Source organism: Lagenorhynchus albirostris, chromosome 4, assembly GCF_949774975.1.
Source record: "Lagenorhynchus albirostris chromosome 4, mLagAlb1.1, whole genome shotgun sequence".
Lineage (NCBI taxonomy): Eukaryota > Metazoa > Chordata > Mammalia > Artiodactyla > Delphinidae > Lagenorhynchus > Lagenorhynchus albirostris.
The window spans coordinates 43,792,693-43,811,525 of record NC_083098.1 but is presented as its reverse complement, the minus strand read 5'-3'; the positions used below and the strand labels follow the sequence as shown (position 1 = coordinate 43,811,525).

At 35.7% G+C, this 18,833-nt stretch overlaps 1 long non-coding RNA gene across 1 annotated transcript in view; it reads left to right on the top strand.

Annotated features, from left to right (window-relative positions):
* The first annotated feature begins 596 nt into the window (after positions 1-596).
* The window catches only part of LOC132519271 (uncharacterized), a 32,781-nt gene continuing 14,544 nt past the window's right edge, over positions 597-18,833 (top strand). Inside the window, exons 1-2 of the long non-coding RNA XR_009540135.1 lie at positions 597-736; positions 17,363-17,441. This is a non-coding gene — a long non-coding RNA (uncharacterized LOC132519271). The remainder of the gene's footprint in view (positions 737-17,362; positions 17,442-18,833) is intronic.

The window sequence follows — 18,833 nt, the reverse complement described above, 5'->3', positions numbered from 1 at the left end:
ATCATTTATAGATAGTAATGACTAGAGCAATATGCCCTACACACCTTCTCGGTCTTCACAGGGCACCTCAGTAATCTCTAAGGAATCATAGAAGTATGGAAAAAAATGCCTGTTTTCCCCACTCCCCATCTTTCTGTTCATTGGGCTTATGCCCAGTTTATGCAGAGGATCATTCAGTCTCGCTGGTGATCTTCACAGCTGCTGGCTAATGCAGGCCCCTTAAACATCTCTCCGAACCTCTAAAATTTGCTTAGGAATTTGTCAGAGTGACACCTGTTGGTAGCAATTTCATTTCTCGAAGAATCATGGAGTGAATGCACTACCCACTTTTCCTCCCTCCCTTTCCTTCCTTTCCATGGTACATTCCAAATAGGGTGACTTTCTGGGGTTACCTCTCATAGAATATAACTTACAAGTTGGGAAAGTATACTTAATAAAATGTGTCTCAAAACAAATGAAGAACAATCAACATGAGTCAATTATTAGTCATCATTTTTACAGCAACCAAGCTGTAATTGGGAAATAGAGGGTGTGGTCATCCCACTGGACAGCCACAGAGCATAGAGCAGAAGCAACTGGTCCAGAGGTCTCGGTGTGGCCATCCATGGCAAGCGCGTGTCTGCTGCTGTCCTGTGCCTTCACATCAGCCACCAAATCCATCTGATCTCTCTGCTGGCCTCAAACTTCCAGATTCAGAAACAGTGGAGAGTGCAGGAAAGCAATCAAAGAAAAATAGGTGTGTGTGTTTATTTACCTATTTATTTATTTTTGGCTGCCTTGGGTCTTCGTTGCTGCACGTGGGCTTTCTCTTGTTGCGGCTCGCGGAAGCTACTCTTCATTGCGGTGTGCGGGCTTCTCACTGCAGGGGCTTCTCTTGTTATGGAAACGGGCTCTAAGCACGCGAGCTTCAGTAGTTGTGGCTCACGGGCTCTAGAGCACGGGCTCAGTAGTTGTGGTGCACGGGCTTAGTTGCTTCATGGATTGTGGGATCTTCCTGGACCAGGGTTTGAACCTGTGTCCCCTGCATTGGCAGGTGGATTCTTAACCACTGTACCACTGGGGAAGTCTCAATAGGTGTATTTTGATAGCAACTTATGAGAAACGTTGGCTTCATCACTTTGCTAATTATTGTTCTAACTGGCATGCTCCCTCCTGCTTAATAAAGTAAGAAGACATCACAGGCCATGCTAGAAAATTTAGGATTAGTGAAATAAGAATAACAATAGATTTATGTTTTTAAGGATTTTGTTGAGCTTTACATTTTCAAAACTTCTCCCAATAGCGCTTTTTCCCCCCTTCAAGACTGCTGATATCGATCTATCACTCAAGAGAAAATAATATTGTCAGGGTTTGTAAAAACAATCTTGAGTGGAAAGAGATCGTAGGATTAATATTTTTAAATGAATTACAGTGGTCTGTATGCACCACTTTCTTTAACGATTATTCTTGGCAGAGTGAAATATCAAACCCAGTCCAATGTGAAAATTCCGCAACAGAATGGAAGTTAGAATTCAATACAAGCAGCAAACTTGTGACAGTACGTTATTCGTTCAGAGATTTTCATAACTAAAATGCATCAGTTGTCAGCAGATTTAGTGCACACTTCTTAGTGCTTATTATTATAAGACTAGCAAGGCTCAGCCCCATCTTCTTATTTCACGAATTCTCTTCTTCAGTCTAAAACTGAAAACCTAACCATCTAAGTTCCCCAGAGGGCTTTGCAAGAAACGAACTCTTACTTGATTTAGCATCACTTTTGCAATGTTTCTAAATAAGCTAATGCAGCCCCCTTTGAGGAGAAACCCTTCTAGGGGTAAAAGAGAATGCAGTCAAGCACATCCAATCTCACCGGTATCACTGACTGTGAAGGAAGTTCAGCAAAATTTCTTTCAACTGGTTAAACTCTGAAAGGTCATCCACACAGACAGCAAGACCAAGTTCCTCTCCCCCAGGACTAGAACATCGTATTGACACCAGTTACCAGGCTCTGAGACCATGCGGCTGGTGAAAGATGCCTTCATTTATTTATGTATCCATATGTTTTAAAGAAGACTTTTTTCCCATTAAAAAAAATTTATTATTTAATTTTCCAGAAACCCTAGAGGTCTTGAGAAGAAAGACACAAATTTAAGGCTCTGTGGTTTGGATGTTAAATTGGTAACAACCATTAGAAGGGCTGCCTGAGTTAATGATGTAGGAGTTACCTGCCCTGTAGATTTGTGAGTTAGATTTTGTTGCCGTTTCATCATTGTTTGTGCTACTCAGAGAAACAAATAACTCCCCCATTTTTACTTTATGTTTTGTTTTAATGCAACGTTTATCTCTTGGCATAGGTAGAAAATAATACTTTTATTGGTGCGACCCAGAATGCAGGGGCAAAAAGATGAGAAGACATAGCTCATACATGACTTTGCTGATTCAAGTTTCTGTGATTAAGATATAGTTGAGAACATACTTTCATCCCATTCCTTGTATGATGTCTCTATGCCCTCAGAAGAGAACTGGCATTGCTTCCCCTAATTTAAATCCCACTGATCTATTGCTCTTTTATATTAACAGTCGTTGCTAATCTGCCTCTTCCAGCACAAGCAGCTTCAGCTCCAAATCTCAAGGTCTAAAGACCATAGTCATTTATCTATTGAGCCCCAGGAGGACTTAGGGTAGCTCAGCCCATTAAGCAAACTGAGTCTTAAGCAAGGGCTGCTGAAAGTTGACCTGAGACTGCCAAAATCCTCTTTGTGGAGTTTTGTTATGAGTCATAAAACTCACTTCTTCCATGGCAAATCCAACAGTATTTGTTAATTGTGTCTCTGCTCCGTGCCATAAGCTTTACCTCATCAGAGCATCTGCTTGGGCTTCATCCCATTGCTAATGATCATTTTCTACTTTCCAGTCACTAATTTTTAAGAAGCACCAGTGTGATATAGTGAAAAAATGCCCTTAAAAAGGTATCATGAGACTTGATTTCTATTCCCATTTCTGTCAATAACTATCCAAGTAATATTGAGAAAGTCCTTTGACCTCTCTGAACTTCAGCTTCCTCATCTGCAAAACAGAATTGGGGGTTCTGGGTGGGGAGGATGTACTAAATGACACGAAGGTCCCCCTGGCTGTAAAATCCCAGTTACATTTACATATAAAGAAAGGACTTTATTTCTACTATTTTAATCTAACTTTTGGTGAAATGACAATTTTGCACGACTTTTAAAAAATTTATTATATATTCAGTTACCAAATCTTGGGATGACTCTTTAAAATTGGAGGAAACATAAAACAATGTAAACAAAACAAAACAAAAAAACCTCTGAGTTTCACAGCATACTTTATGGTTCACAGCATACTCATCATACTTTATGATTCTCTAAGGGTGCAAAAAATAATTTAAATCTTTATTAGTTACTTTTGAAAAATCTGGATTTCCTAGAACTTAGTGTTTAGTTTTGTGTGGTTTCATTTTGTTTGTTTTGCAACACCATACTTGAAAAATGGTCTTTATTTTCTAAATATGGAAATTAAAACACAAGTTTGGAACCTGTGGTCTCTTCTCAGTCATCTTTCTTGTGATCTCTTTGCAGGATTTGACATTGTCCACTTCCCTCTTAAACTCACTCTTCTCATTGTGCTTCTATGACCCTGTATTTCTGGGTTTTCTCTCCCTCTATGACTCTTCCTTGACTTTTCACTGGATCCTCTTCCTCTGCTTAACTTATACAGGAGAGTTTTCCCCAGGTTCCATTCTCAGTCCTCCCACTTTAATCTCTCTGTATGTGTTCCATTAGTAATCTCCTTTACTACTACATGCACAAAATTTTCAAGGTTATTTCTCTGTTAAAAAATCTTAAGTGACTCTCCATTACATCTATCGTTCAAGTTCACATTACTTAACAAGGCACAGGTGGCCCCAGCCTACCTTGGCAGAATCAGTTCCAACTTTCTCTGCCACAAACACCTTCTTCTCTAGGCTTGCTTGACTAAGCACCATGGCATGAGCCCTGAGGGACATTCAAATTTCTCTTTCTTTGGCTACATTATTTACCCCTCTTGGGATGTCTTTATCTTCCTCCCCCCTTTTATATCTTAGAATGTTCTATTCATTTTTAAAGGCCCAGCTCAAAGCCACTTTTCCTTCTGTAGCCTTACTGACCCAACAGGCAACATGAATTGTTCCAAGATCTCCCCTCCCACCACTTCTGTGTATTCCTATAGGTCATTTCCATGCTTTTCTTTGGTAGGTATTGCATTATTTTAATTGTGTATCTGGTTAATTCAATAATCTGTGTATTCCTATAGGGCATTTCCATGCTTTTCTGTTGTAGGTATTGCATTATTTTAATTGTATATCTGGTTAATTCAATAATCTGTATTTTGCAGAGAAAAACAGAGAGCAACTTTATCACTATCCCTTTAAGCTGATTTTGTTTAATAGTTCTTCCTTGACTCTGGATCAAATCTTAGGTGGATCTTATTATTTTTCTCATATTTTTTCATGTGTGGAAAAGCTTGAAGTTATTTAATTAAAAAAAAACTTTAATCTGTTATCCAATTTAAAGATTCTCTTTTCCTCTAGTTTAGGCATGACTCAGACTCAGAAAATCCCCTTGAAGTAGCAGGGGATTTTGGTCAGATTCTTCCTCTTCCATGTACTGTCTCCTCCCCAACTCACTAGGTGCCATTTCAAGCCCAGCCAGATCAAGCAAAGGAGGTAGGATTACATGAAAAGAGTAAAATCTTAGCTGCCTTTCAAGCTTTAGGATGGCATTATCTCTTTGAGTCTGGCAAATGGTAAATAATGGGTTCTTTCACTTATAGAAAATTTTTATCTTTAAATGAAAACCATTTAACTGTGGCTGCCATAACAAAATTTCAGTTTGCTGGCAAAGAACTGAAATTTGTTTCCTCACATTTACAGAGGCTAGAATTCTAAGACCAAGGGGCCAGCATGGTTGGTTTCTGGTGAGAGCTTGCTTCCTAGCTTGTAAGTGGCTTCCTTCTTTTTGTGTCTTCACATTGCAGAGAGATAGAGAGAGAGAGAGAGAGAGACCACTTTCTAGTGTCTCTCTTATAATGTCTCTATTATAAGGGCACTAATCTTGTCATGAGGGCCCCACCTTCAGGACCCCATCTAAACCTACCTCATCTACCAAAGCCTCACCTCCAGGTAGAGTTAGAGCTGCAATAGATGAATTTTAGGGGGACACAATTCAGTCCATAGCACTACTGTTGCTGTTAACCTTTCACTAAGGATTTCCTGGTATGGGAAATGTTCTTTCCAGCTGAATGCTCATGATAGCCCTTCAACCCCTGGCTTTCAGCAGTCCATTCCACACAGACAGTCTGTTGAGGATACCTTGCCCCTCCAGACAGGGTTCAATTTCAAATCCTATCCTTCAAGGGCTGACTAACCCCACTGGGAAATTCACACTATCCTTCCATCAGTGGAAGCCCAACTTCCTTTTTCTGTAATATTCTCTACTCCACTCTCAGGTTATTAGCCTTCAGACACCTTCAGATGAAAGTCAGGCAGCAGCTTCTGTATTCTTCATCCCTTCCCACCCCACACTGAGTACTCTGAGGAGGTTTCTGAAACTACTTGACTTGGAGGCTGGGGAAGGAACCCCCTTTTCAAGAGTACCTTGGTGACTTTTTTTTTTTTAACTCCCAATCTTTAGTAACATAGTCTTGAGGCAAAGCACCAAGGTAAAGCATGCTTGGCTTTTTCAAGCAACTGAAACCAAAATTTTGTGGTTGGAACATAATTAGTAGAGCGGGAAGTGGCAGACAATGAAATCAGACATGTAAGCGAGACTGAGATCCTATAGATTATGGGAGCTGATAGTGAAGAGCTGGTTTTTATTCTAAGTGCAATGGATAACCATTGGAGGTCTTTAAGCAGGGAAGTGATATGAGCAACATACTGAGATTTACATTTTAAAGATGTACCTCTAGCTGGTATATAGAGAATTTATTATAAGGGGGAAAGAATGGAAGCGAGGACATCAAATATCAGGCTCCCAAGTAATCCAGGTGAGACATGTAAGTGATTTGGCTTAGAATGATAGCAGAAAGAAGAAATAAAGACAATAGATAGGAAATATGGTTTGGAAGAATAATTGAGAGCATGTGCTAAAGGTCTGAATGTGGAAGATGAGGGGACAGAGATTAAGAATGACTTCTAATTTGGGGGATGGATAAGGGTGATATTAACTGACATGGAAAATATTGAACTAAGAATAAGTTTTGGTTTTGCTTTTGTTCTCTGATCTGTGTTTAAGAACAGAAGGGATTACAGAATTCTATTTAGGTTATATTAAATCTGAGATATTTATTAATTCAAGTGGAGAGGTCAAAAGGCACATCAACAAATATTTAAATTTGGAACTCAGTGGTCATGGCTAGAGATAGAAGTTTAGTTGCCATGGGCATATACATGGATTTAAAGCCCAGTGACTGAATGGAAACACCTAGTGAGAGAATGTAGAAGGAGAAGAGGGACCCAGGACCTAGCTCTAGGTAATTGACATTGAGAGGAGGAAGAGTCAGCAAAGAGACCCAGAAGAATCAGAATACATCTTATTCAATAATTTCTCAATATTTAAATATATGAGTAGTGAAATAGAACCCTGTTCTTCAATCATTTCTCACCTCAGCACTAGTGAGAATCTAAAGCAGCAAGACCTAAGAGGATATTGTCTAATTTGTAGTTCAATAGGTAATTATTTGAAAATCTTGTTAAAAATTTGGAGAAATTTCTCATAATGCTGATATTATGGAATTGGACTCATATGTATACTTAACCACAGTAGGTCATTATTATATATAGACGTTCGTATGCAGAGGTTAGGAGCATAGGCTTGCTTCTGTGAGCCCCAGTGTTTTCATCTGTGAAATGGAGATAATAATAATAGGACCTATCTCACAGGACTAATCTAAGGGTTAAATTATTTAGTAGATGTAAATACTTAGAACAAAGCCTAGAACATAATAGCACTGAAATAAGTATCAGCTATGAGCATCACACGTAGTTGTTATCTTCTGGGAGCTTGAGCTGTCTATAGTATCTCCAGATTAACATAAAAATGAGTGAGAGTTTTCTAGATTCAGGAATGAATTAAGAGTTAATTTTTTTATGTCCTGGAGAGAACTAGTTGTGAACCAGGTAGAAAACAGGTTTGTCCTACAATTCTGGCACTTACCAGAATTATAGTTTTGGAAAAGTCATTTAAATCATGGGGCCCCAGTTGTCCAATTTAGAGAGTGGAGAAATGGAAGGACTGAAAATTCTTAATGATTTTCTCTAAATTTTATAAAGATTTCTTTCTCATTTCACATGATTTTCCTTCTTTTGAATATACACATGGATGGAATTCACTGTAAAATGGGTTAAAATCTTCCCTTAAAGTCTGTGCATAATTAGTTTTTAAGGAGCTTGAGATCATAGGGAATAACAGTGGGGTTTTTTGGGGTTTTTTTTTTTTTTGGTTATTTTTGTAGATTACAGATACCAAAGCTCCAACATAACTGTGACTGTAAATCTGTCCAAATGTCATGCTGAGAAGCTAATGCAAGCTATTTAGGAAAATTCTTACTTCTGTTGAGTCTGAGATAATTTATTTTGTCTATCACTCATTTGTAACGTGTCTTTTAAGAAAATATATAGTGATTTCAATACATTTAGTTTAAAATTGATAAGTTTAAAACTATCTATTTGAAACTGCACATTCAGGGAGTATTTTTTTTTTTTTTGGATCTTAAGTTTGAATATAAATTTTTATTAGGTTGAAGACATACACAAAGTGTAATTTAATGTGCAAATATCATGAGAACAGAACATTGTAACTATTACTACTCTTTTTTCCTTTTCAAATATGTCAAAGATAAACTTCATATATGAAAATAGTTTTGGGAGATTTGACAATGCTGCTTGGTTATGATCAGATATTGGGCACTCAGTCACCCAGCCTTCTGAAGACCTTGCTTCTGACTAACTACTGGCGGCAAAACTGTTTCCCTCCTTCTTATTAGCGATGGGATCTTCTACCTAGAGATTTCAGAACAAAAGGTAAGAAAGACAGTTAATTATAGCCCAGACCTCACATGAAGAGTTAATGAATTTTAATGCACATCAATTAATAATTAATTGGGTTTTTACCTGACTATAGCTAGAAGTATTGGGTGATGAGAAGAAAAGAGGCCCCGTTTTAATTGAAATACAACAGTCATTCTGCTATGGCTTTGTGTCCCTGGTTCTCCTTGTCTTTAAGTCAAAATCAGAAATAAAAAATCTGAAGCTTCTAAAGAGGTACACATGACCTTTCACATAACGCAAATACAAAATCCTTTATAACTCTATATGGAGCAATGCTGTTTCAAAGCATTTTTACATGATGTGTAGGCAAGGTAGATATTATATTTTAGTATGTAAAATAAAAAGGAAAAAAGAAAGTCAATAAAGAAAAGAGGGTGGGAGAGAAGGTAGAAGAGCTCAGAAGATTTAAAAGTCTTGGTTTCATTTCACGGCTAATGAAATTGAAACAGACACAAGACTCTGAGTCTTATGAATCTAACTCCAGTTCCCTCTCACCACAACATAAAACACCATCCAACTTCAGTACACCCTCAAAGAAGAACAATCAAGCTAGAGTAATCACACTTGTGTAGTATCAGCTTAAGGATAGACAAGTATATTAATGGTAAGAATATGGAATATAGCAATAGGCATGCATATATGTGGCCAACTGTTTCTCAACAAAGGTATCAACATAATTCAATGAGAAAAGGAACACTTTTCAACCAATGCTTTTAGAAACAAGTACATAAATATTTAGGGAAAAGAAAATTGAACCTTCACTCCTACATTGTACCACACACAAAAATTAATTTGAAATGGATCATAGACTTAAACATCTAAAATCATGAAGCTCCTACAAGAAAATAATAAGAGAATGTTTTTGTTATTGGAATAGGCTATATTTTTTTCAAAAGGACACAAGAAACAAGAACCATAAAAACTGATAAATTGAATTTCATATAAATGAAAATCTTCTCTTCGTCAATAATTAAAAAATAAAAAGGCAAGCCATAGCCAGGGAGAAAATATTTGCAATACATCTATATGACAAAGGCTTGTATCCAAAATATGTAATGAGCACTTATAAATCAATAATAGACAAAAATACCAATTAACCAATTAAGTTTTAAACCAAGTAAAAAAACTTGCAATAAAGTTCTTTCAACTACACTACAGATATACAGATGGCTGATAACCATATAAAAAGCTGCTCAATATCATTAGCCATCAAAAATTCAACTAAAATACACAATGAGATACCACTTCACCCCCATTAAAATAGATATACTAAAAACATAGATAAACTTCGTTTCATCTCAGAGATATAGAGAGCAGTAAAGAACATTGATCTCACCATTACCAAAAAAAAAAAAAAAATCTCTAACTTCAAATTAGTGACTTTTTCTTGAATCTATCAGAAAACTTTAACTTCAGGGCAGAAATTTCATGGATAAAAAGGAGCCCAGAATTTGTATAGTTGAGTCAAATGCCACTAGATGCCATATAAGGCTGTAAAAAGAGTCAGTTAATATGTTTAAATGAACTACTAAAGGCCAAATATCTATTGATAGGAAGGTATAAAGTCATTTGTGGCTGCAATTATAGGGTAGTCTGTGCCCTCTAACGTAATTTTTTCTCCATGAACCGCACCAGATGCTCAGAGAAAATTGTGTAGATTCCTGAGAATAGTTACCTCATGACACTTGTCGGTGGGGGGTGGGGGGTGGGGTGGGGAATTGCAGCCAGTCAAAACTCCACCCAAACCCATCTCCCCTATCTCCCCTAGAGGGAGATGGTCTGCAGGGAGAATAGTCACAAAACTCTTGCTTAGGGCACTGTTGGGAACCCATTAAAGCTAGAGAAAAGAAACAGAGAAAATGTTAAGTTCTACCTCTGTGGAAGGGGCAGGAATGTGTGCTAAGCAAAATTATATGTACTCTAACTGGAGCAAGAGCAAAAAACACTTGTGAAAGCCACCCCACACTGAGATGCAGGTTCACCTTGCCTAAGAATGAGGCTTAATCAGAACAGCAGAGAGCATTTCCCCCTCCTCCACCTTCCATCACCTTGCCAGCAAGCATTGGTAATTTTAACAAAGGGATGTAGCTAGAGAGCTGTTTTCTCTCTGGGGAGAATGTATTGAGTAAAAACGTTCTGGAAAGCTCATCCACACCCTATAACTAGGGGATTTGAAGCCTGTGCAATAAACTGCAAACCCAGCCCAAATCCTGAGTATATTAACACAATCCTCCACACTAAAAGCCTAGCATAAGACTAGGCACACACATATCCAAGTATAAAAGAGTATTTATCTCATTATCTACTCTTGTATACAATATGTCCAGCTTCTAACAAAAATTTACAAAGCATGTGGAAATGCAAAAAAAAAAAAAGAAAAGAAAAAAGTTTGAAAAGACTTTTTTCATCAGAACCAGGGTCAAATATGACTTTAATGTTGGAAATATCAGACAAAGAATTTAAAATAACTATAATTAACATGTTAATGGCTCTTAATGAAAAGGTATACCACATGTAAGATCAGATAGATATTTTCATGGGAGAAATAAAAACTACAAAAATCAAATGGAAATGCTAGAAATATAAAACAAAAACAGAGATGAAGACTGCCTTCAATGGACTCATCAGTACACTTTATGCAAACAAGGAAAAGATCAGTGAACTCACAGATAAGTCAATAAAAATTACCCAATCTGAAACACAAAGAGAAAAAAGTGAAAACCGAGGGAGTGTCCATGAGTTGTGGGACTATATCAAACAGTCTAACATACATGTATAATTAGAATTCTAGAAGAAGAGAGCAAACAGTGTCAAAGTATTACTTGAAAAAATAGTGGCTGAGAATTCTCCAAAGTTAGTGACAAGACACTAAACCACAGATTTAAGAATCTCAGAAAAGCATTTGGTTTAGGAGGGGGAAGGGAACACCTATACATATCATATTCAAATTGCTAAAAACCAAAGACGAAAAGAAAATCTTGCAGAGAAAGAAGACACATTACCTACAGAGAAATAATGTTAAGAATTACAGTAGACTTCTCATCAGAAATCATGCAAGAAAAGATACAATAGAGTGATATCTTTCAAGTACTGGAAGAAACAGAAAGAGTATCAATTTAGAATTCCATACTGGTAAAATATAATCCAAAAATGAAGGAGAAATAAATATTTTCTCAAACAAGCAAAAAGTTAGTGAATTTTTAAAACTTAGTGAATTTATTGCCAACAGGCCATCTTGAAAATAAATACTCAAGAAAGTTATTCAGACAGAAAGAATGTAAGAAATTTAGATTTACACAAAATATGAAGCGCATTGAAACAGGAATAAATTAAGTAAATTAAATTTATGTTTTTCTTAACTTTTACTGCTCTAGAGAGAACTGGAGCAAAAGATAACAGTGCCGTTCATAGCACATGTAAAAGCTAAAATATATGACAGAGTACAACAAAGGATGAGGGGAAGGAATTAGGAATATACTGTTATAAGGTCCTTACTACATGTAAGGGGGTATAATATTGTTGGAACATAAACTCAGTCTTCATCAAGATAGGCAATACTCTGTGCTATTAAACAAACTTTACCATATGTAAAAGAAAATAATTCACACAAAACATGTTCTAAGACCATAATGGATTTCAACTAGAAGTCAGTAACTGGAAGATATCTAGAAAATTCTCCAATATTTGAAAAGTAAGCAACACACTTCTGAAAAGACTGAAAACACAAAATATTGACAAGGGTGTGGAGCAAATGAATCCCTTTTATATAATGATTGTGAGTGTATAAACTGACCCAAACTTGGAGAACTGTTTGTCAGTTTGTTAAACATATGCTTTTCATATGACCTGGCCTTTCAACTCCTAGTATTTACCTAAAGGAAATCAAAACATAGGTCCACATAAAACTTGTAAAAGTATTTTTATTGCAGCTTCATTAATAATTGTTCCAAACTGGAAACAATCCAAAAGTGTGCCAGAAGGAAGGAAGACAAATAAATTGCTGCATGTAATGCAATGTAGTACTATTAAGTAATAAAAAAAGAATGACCTACTGATACATGCAACTAGAGAGAGAAATCTCAAAAATCTCTCAAAAAAATAGCATAAGTAAACACATACTGGGTAGTTCCATTTATTTGAAGTTCAAGAACATACTAAACTCTTGTTGATAGAAACAAAAGAGTGTCTGTGGGTGAGAGAGATTGATGCAATGGAGGATGAGGAAACTTTCTGGGTTATAGCAGTGTTCTTTGATTGGGGTGTTAGTTATATATTTGTGTGAATTTGTCAAACTCATTAAAGTACTGGCTGTGAATCTAACTGTATGTAAACTTTACCTAAAATAATAAAAGAATGTTTAAAATTTCTTTAGCAGATAGTATTACAGTATTAGTCAAATTTTAAAAACAAGAGACAATAAATTAATAATATGTACAAAAACACCTTAAAAGAAACTAAAATTAATCATCAGCTTATTTTACTCTTAAATAAATAAAATTTCCAAAGCAATAGAATTTAAAGTTTCTTAATACTCAAATTAGTTTAAAATCATAATGGAGACCTGGTAAAAGTTTAGATTTTAGAATGTTTAAGCAATGGACAAAAATATAAGTTAGCATCTTGTATATTTCAATTATCCATCTTCTTCATTCAATGCTATAATTACCATCTTTTACCATAATTAATCAAGATTTACTTAAGTGTAAATAACAGACACCCAAAAGTATGGCTTACACAAACTTACTTTTCAATTTCTATTAATTTTCAAAGAATATTCTTGGAGGAAGATATATATATCTTCAGAATCTGTTAAAAAATCGAATGTTTATTTATGGCTGACAAAATTTATTCTTATAGCAGATTTTGTCCCTTCATAGCATTGTTTTTTAATGGGGCACTGTGTGATGGATATTAATTGTCATTTAAAAATTTGTTTTACTTTTGGTTTTTCATTTCATTACAAGAAATTTGTTAACTTTCTTTTTGTGATACTTGATAGGACACTGTCTCGTGTATTAAAAACGGATGACTTCCCAAAGTGCAGTATGTCTTTACTTCTTGGCTAGCTTCCCATGTGGAAAAATAAGTGTTCATAATTATCTGAAGAAGAGTGTTTGCATATTACTCCTTAAGCATATAATTATCTCATATTTTGGGAAGCATTTTATGTGTAGGCCTACAGCATACTGTATGTTTTCTTTAAAAGGCAAAGTAGCTAAAAATGAACGTGTGGAAAATGTGACAGTCATACCATGCTAGCTGTATTTGTTACTGTGCCACTATATGATTTAAAAGCCACTAATGCAAAAGGAAAGTGCATGGTACTTGCTGTGTGTTTCTAATTGGCACAATTTGCTAATACAGTCCTTGACGCCAGAATTCTGTTGTTCACATATCTGATTTAATATAATTAAATGGCAGGCACTTTTTCCTTGCAATTTTGGAACATCAGAACAAACAGAAAGAAAGGCCATGCACGTGAATACTAATTAATAGCAGTTCTTGCTAAATATAAATTGCCTTCCTCAAAGGCAACTATGATAAAGACACTTAAAAACAAATGCACGAAAAATCTGTTTTCTAGAATAGAATTTTATCAAGATTTTCTCTGATTCTCTCCTTCAGCCTCCAAATATACAGCAGCTTGAGCTTTGGAACTGTGATTAAGTAAAACCTTTTCTCATCCCTCACCTAATTCCACTCACAAGAATCAATATCCATGCTGGCTTTTAATGAATGGGAAGCTACTCAAGAGAGTAGGTGAAATTTGAGCTCTAAGCTGAGATAAGCCCACCCCTCTCCATACACAGTGTTGTCTTTCCCCCTCTTTTCCTTCTCCCCACTCAACTGCCTGGCCCCAAACCCTTGATGACAAGGATTTTTCTTGATGACAAGACTCCTCAGTGCAACCCTAAATTCACTCATTCATCCATTCATCCATCCACCAAAGATTTATTGAGCATCTACTAGGTGTCAAAGACATGTTAAGTACTAGGAATAAAATATTAACCAAGATATTCCATACCTTCAGGAAGTTTATAGTTTAGTGAGGAGAAGTGAATCAACTATAACAATATAGAATGAAAAGTACCATACTGGGGTGCTATGAGAAAGCTTCAGGATGTCTAGAGAAACCTTCCTTTAAGAGATGAAGTTTGTGATGAGCCTTAAAGGGTGAGAAGTTACTGAAATGTAGCGGGAAAGGAGAGCATTTCAGGCAGAGAACTAACTACAAATGAGAAAGGTGCTGCTCACCCCAATGTATAGAACATTGTTATATAATACATTAGTAAATGGATGTAAAAAATTAGCTGGATATAAAAAATTAACAGTCATGGGAAGCAATAATATTCCCTCCTTCTCCTGAAACATCTAGGAAATTTCTATCTAAATACTTGCATAAGTCCATCTATAACCTGTGCCTTGAGAATTGGCCTCTTCCTTGCAGAATTATTTACCACATTGTTTGCATCTTTCTTGTCAGAAAATTTGGTATGTTTTCTTTTGTCATACATTGAGAAATATACTCTTATTTGACTTGGCAATCTGCAAGCCCAGAGCTATATTTAAATATAAATCATTGGGCCTGTTGTAATTTTTTTCGTCAACCACATTTTGTTGAAGAATATGTTTTTTGACCTCTCTAATTTTATTTCCAGCCATCCTGTTATGCTGTGTGTCACCACAGATCATTTTTTTACAAGTTTATATACATTGAAAATACTTATTTCTGTAGTAAATTCTTACAAGATAGTCTCACTTGGGCCTTGATACAATGTTGCTGAGAATTAAATTACTTAATATACTTGAAATAAAATGCACATTCTCCTAATCACTCATTCTTCATTTTCAAAAATCACAGAGATGGCTTGTAAGAAACAATGTAACATTCATAAAACACATAAAGTCATTATTCTTTACTTATCAAAAAAGCCAGCAATACTTTCACTGATAGCCTTTATTTTAAAATCAGCATTACTGCATTCATGACAAAGCTTGCATAAGGAAAGGTTTAAAAAACATAGTTTGCTAAAAAACACTCTGTATTTCTACAACAAAATTTGTTTCCATCCACATATTTATATTAATAATGCATGTCATGAATGAGTTGTCTATAAGTGTTAGGCTACATTCCATGATATATTTGCATTTCCAAAATAAAAAGAAATATTCAATATGAATTTTAAAATGTGTCCCAGTCCTGATAATTCTTTTCTCCCCCACTTTTTATTATTCAAAATATAATTTTAACTAGTTTAAAACCTGGAGAAGTTAAAGAAGCATCCTTAAAATGAAGAATCAGTCTGTGCCATATCTTTTTGAGAATAAAATGTTCTAGGAGATCATAATGGAACAAAATGCTCATTGGAAGACAGCAATTATAGGACAAACAGTACATTCATCAGAGTGCTTGCTGCCACAAATAAATTGAAGGTCCAAATGGCATACATAATCCAAAATTAAAGTTTTTTCAAAATTATAGTCTAAGAGAAGGAAGAATGATATTTATCTTGAAAGAATAGATGTGATATTTCATTATAAAACTGAGAAAAAATACGCTAGAATTGTGTTAAATAAGCAGCATAGGACTTAAAGCCCTTTTATATTTGATTCAGTTCTCATCACATACCACTCGTCATTCGCCTTCCTCCTTCTTCCCTTCTTCATTTTTTCCATCCTTTTCTTTCCTTTCTTTCTTTTTTCCTGCCCTTATTCCTATATATGTTGGACTTACAAATGCATAGATAATACAAGAATAATAATTCAATAGTCAAAGTCATTATGACTTCATATTTTGTACTGATTCTCAGTGTGCCTGCTTTCTATTTTTTCCTCATTAGATAAGGGTCAGACCCTTTCAGGTTTCATAAATTTCTAACCACCAGAACCTTTTAAGTTCTAAGACTTAAAAGACAGATGCAAATCAATTCTACTTGATACCAGAAATAAATACAGACATAAGACTTTCAAAAAAGAAGTTAGAACAGTGTAATTTCTTCCTTATTCATTTTATTCTCATTAATTCTAACAAGAAGACATTATTTGCAATGATTTGCAAATATTTTATCAGATCCTCATCAGTAGTGAAGTGAGAAATATTTAACTTTATTCCATAGCATTTGTCTTATTTACATCTTTTCTGATTAATTTTCAAAGTTGCAGTTTGAAATAGATTTATTTTATTTTTTTATGTTGATATGTAATTTTCTTTATCCCGATATCATTAAAAAAACCACTGGAAAATATGTTCAGTTGAAATAGGTGCCTATGATCTTTCCAGTGGTTGAAGAAAAAACTTATATGCAGAATTTCCCGTGCAATCTCTAAAATATATTTATCAGCAGTTTTACTGATCAACAGCCAAAGGTTTATAAACCCACATGTTATTAGTTTTTAAGCACCAGAGGATAGAACAGTGATAATATGAAAAAGAAAGAACTCATTAGTTTTTAATAGAGCATTGGACGGCACAGATTTTGCATCCAACTATTTACCCAGGGTTTCTCACCATGCTCTACGAAACTGCTACTCAATAAATAATAAAAGATTAGGGCTTCCCTGGTGGCGCAGTGGTTGAGTCTGCCTGCCGATGCAGGGGACATGGGTTCGTGCCCTGGTCCGGGAAGATCCCACATGCCACGGAGTGGCTGGGCCCGTGAGCCATGGCCGCTGGGCCTGCGCGTCTGGAGCCTGTAAAAAAACATTAAAACCTTAAACCTGGAAAACTTAGAAAAAAATATTAGAAAAAATTTTTTGAGATTATAAAAATCCTCAAATGATTTACTTGAAGAGACACCTTCATTGCTTCCATGTGCAAGGACTAATGATGGCCAGGGGCCTGGGATAGGTGAGGAGCGCTTCTTGGAAAACATAGTCAGAGGTACGTGATAAAGCAGGCCCTCCGCATGACTCTCTCACTGTCACCCGCATATCTTTTTACCATTTGCTACAAGAAAATGATAGTCTATATACGTATTTATCTACTTGGACTGTTACGACCGTGATTTTCTTTTTCCAGGACAGGCTTTTTTGTTCTAAGCAACTCAGCTCCTAGGCAGGGTGACTGCAATGAGTCTTCATGTCTAGAGCGTAGACAAAATAAAAGAAGATTCTAATTAAAGGATCTGCTCTTAGGCTATTGACATCTGCAGAGACAAGATTTCACAGTCACTTTGGCTCTGTCTATACCCGCTCTGGCGTTCTACACAGACTCTTTTAATTAGGATGTCATGTCTTTAATAATCTGACATTCATTTCTTCCCTCTCCTTCTAAAGGTAATGGATCTTTGATAGTTGCTCAGATGCTTATTGAAATGAGATTGGATGTGCCTTTCCTACTGAATCAAACCTGAAGGTATATTTACCTTTGTCCCAACCAGGAGATGAAGATGAGGGCTGAGTTTCAATTTGGTCCCTTTTATCCACTGAAACAGCAAAAAGTAAATACGTATGAAGAATGATTGTCTGGAAAATCTATGAAACCAGCAGGCTGCACGTCTTCTTTATAAAGCCAAGTTGTTCACTAAATATTTCATCCATTTGCATTTGATCTTACAAACAAGTATAAAGAAATGAGAAGCAGTAGGCAGAGAGATGGAAAACCCTCTCTCTCCCAGGACTTGGCACAGTTCCTCACTTATCATTGGACTGCACAGTGGAATGTTATTTCTCAATGCCTTGAATTGTTTGAAACTATTAATGAATATGGTGTCCCCACAAGAGTTAAAAGTCTTGTTTCCAGGACTTATCTCGCAGTGGTACAGTAGGGTGTAAGTACTACTCTAGACTCAGACATCTCTGCCTTTACGAACCGCATCTCTAGCTGTGACTAGCCCTGTAATCTTAATCTCTCTGAGCCTCAGTTTTCTCCTTTGCAAGTAGGGTAATTTCAAGATTTAGCTCATAAACTGTGATAAAAATAAAAAAAATAAAGCCCTTAATGCCTGGCACACAGTGAGCATGCAAAAATTTCTATAAGATTTTCACTGGTTATTGATCTTATAAAATTTATTCTCTAATGATACCGTTATGGCAAAGATACCGAAGAATGTAATACAGTAGGAAATAAAAACTAGTAAATAAGTTTTTAGGATCTTCCTAAGGACAGCAAAAGATAGCAGCAGTAGAAAATTAGGGAAAAGAAAACAAATTTCTATCAACTGCTATTGGGAAGAAAAGATAAAATTAGGGAGGGGAGAGAAGAAGGAGTTAGGGAGAGAAGAAATAAGCATTTATCAACAGGAATTATTTTCAAAATAATGTGTTTCTAAAGTAGAAAAAATTTGTACATCTTTCAATTCAATATTTTGAGAGGGATGATTGGGTTAGAAGGTTAGTGTTGTGTAAAAATGTTTATTCTTTTTAACAACAAGGTCATTGACATATTCAAACTCTTAAAATGATACATGGTTTACTGCCTATGGGGAATTCATAGAAATATTTTGACAAAAAATATGGAAGAAAGTTAAATTCTAATTTTTGGTGCCATTAAAATTGTCTATGATGAGTGTTCACCGCTCAGGCTTTTCCATCCATAGATCTGGCTAATAACAGCCATGTGCTCCAGAGGTTTAGTTACTTCATTAGAGAGAATCTGAAAACCTTCCCTTTTCCCTGTGGTTTATGTTGTATTTCAAGGGGAACTGTGTCACCATCTTTTTGCCTTCATCTTTGGAGAGCTATACAATGTATTGCCCACTTTAGAGAATTTTTCCAAAACTCTCAAATCTGTTCTTCGGGCAATATG